Source organism: Lathyrus oleraceus, chromosome 2, assembly GCF_024323335.1.
Source record: "Lathyrus oleraceus cultivar Zhongwan6 chromosome 2, CAAS_Psat_ZW6_1.0, whole genome shotgun sequence".
Taxonomy (NCBI): Eukaryota; Viridiplantae; Streptophyta; class Magnoliopsida; order Fabales; family Fabaceae; genus Lathyrus; species Lathyrus oleraceus.
Window position 1 is genome coordinate 422,146,070 of NC_066580.1, and position 2,209 is coordinate 422,148,278.

General features: G+C 39.8%; 1 non-coding gene across 1 annotated transcript; it reads right to left on the minus strand.

The window, feature by feature from the left end:
* Positions 1-1,227: 1,227 nt before the first annotated feature.
* Positions 1,228-1,334, minus strand: LOC127124013 (small nucleolar RNA R71). The gene has a single exon (XR_007803658.1). It is a non-coding gene; the product is annotated as a small nucleolar RNA R71 (small nucleolar RNA).
* Between the last annotated feature and the right edge of the window lie 875 nt (positions 1,335-2,209).

Genomic DNA, 2,209 nt, shown 5'->3' on the forward strand with positions numbered 1-2,209 from the left:
TTTAGAGTTAATTAAATTCTAACCTTTTTCAAAAAGTATTTTTAAAGATTGAATGTGAGGACGAGAGTTAAGCATTTGAATTTAATTATATAACCTAAGTCAACAGAGCGAGAGTTTGAGATAAGGGTGTTTAAACGATTAGTGTTTTCTTAAAAAGAGTTTCTACGGATTCTATTATTTTCAAAAAGTGGTTTTTGACTTAACTATAAGTGACAGCTACGTTAATATAAAATCATAGTTTATTCAACAGAGCGAGAGTTTGAGATAAAACTTTTAATCAATAGTGTCAACTGAAAAGATTTATTTTAAAACCAAGAAACCAATAAAGAATTGATTCCCTAATTACGACGAATTACATACCGATATCCGCTTATTAGATATTTATTTTAGATCTTATTTTAGTTTTAGTTTTTCCCCCAAACAATCAAAGTATTACCTGCCTTAGCTTTACGAAGTAACCTTAGATAACGGTATATTGATTCATAAGTCCCTGTGGGATCGATATCTTTTAAAACTACGCGATAGAACTGTGCACTTGCAGTTTGTACCCCAAATTCGACTCATAAAGTCGCGATCAAGTTTTTGGCGCCGTTGCCGGGGACTTTTATTTAGTCGATATCGTAACTCTTGTGTTACGCTGTAGAGACTAAGGCTTTTCTTTCTCTTTTCTTTCTTTCGTTGATTTGTATGCCATGCACTCGCTCACAAGGCGAGCCGTTCTACTTACGAATCAACGATATCGAACTATATCTCCGAGTCTTACGACGAATTCGGGAATATCGTGCTGCAAACAATCTCCCTCCTGTAGAACTTCCCGATTTCAAAAATATTTTCCCTTCGATACCCGAGATGGCAGAACCAGCTCGTGCTCTTCGCGATTACGCCGCTCCATCGCAAGATGAACCGCATTCAAGTATTGCTCCACCCGCAATCGAAGCAAACAACTTTGAACTCAAACCTTCACTGTTGCAGGCAGTGCAACAGAACCAATTCTCTGGAAATCCTACCGAGGATCCTAACCTTCATTTATCCGTATTTGTCCAATACGCTGATACTATTAAAGCTAATGGTGTCACTTCAGAGGCAATTCGACTTCGTCTTTTTCCTTTCTCACTAAGAGATAGCGCTAGAAGATGGCTTCAATCTCTTCCTTCCAACTCAGTCACCACATGGAACGAGTTGAAGAAAGTTTTTCTTGCTCGATATTTTCCGCCAAGCAAAACAGCTATGTTAAGAGCCCAAATAAATGGATTTAAACAGAAAGATAACGAGTCTCTTTTCGAAGCATGGGAAAGATACAAAGACATGATGAGACTTTGTCCACACCATGGTTTAGAAGACTGGTTAGTAATTCATACCTTCTATAATGGTCTCTTGTACAACACGAGGTTAACAATAGATGCCGCCGCAGGTGGTGCACTAATGAACAAACCTTATGCTGACGCTTACCAACTTATCGAAAGCATGGCTCAAAACCACTATCAGTGGGGAACCGAACGAACAATGGTGGAAAAACCTCAAACGAAAACTGGCATGTACGAGATAAGTAACCTTGATCATGTTAATGCAAAAGTGGATGCTCTGGTCCAGAAAATTGAAAGTTTAAATGCATCACCTCCAGCCACCGTAGTTGCCATAACTCAGAATTGCGAAGTCTGTGGAATCCAAGGTCACACTCCTGCAGATTGTCAACTCCTAACAGGAATCCAAGCGGAGCAAGTAAACTATGCTCAAGGAAGCCCTTACTCGCACACCTATAACTCAAATTGGAAGAATCATCCCAATTTTTCATATAAGAGTAATAATGCTTTATACGCACCTGGACAATCTCCAAATCAAGCCCCAGCTATACCTCCGGGATATCAGAAGCCGATTCCATCTACACCTAACAATAACGCCCCTAGGAAATCCAACTTGGAAATCATGATGGAAAACTTTATAGCTTCTCAACAGCAAACCAATAAAGATTTCTTAAACCAGAATGTACACACTGGCGAACAAATTAAACAACTAGCAAGTAAAGTAGATGCCCTGGCTACTCATAACAAAATGCTGGAAACGCAAATTTCACAAGTAGCTCAACAACAAGCACCTACTGCTGCCCCAACTGGTACATTTCCTGGCCAACCCCAACCTAACCCAAGAAGCCACGCTCATGCAATTATACTGAGAAGTGGAACGGAAGTGGAAGGACCGTCTGACCCAAGGA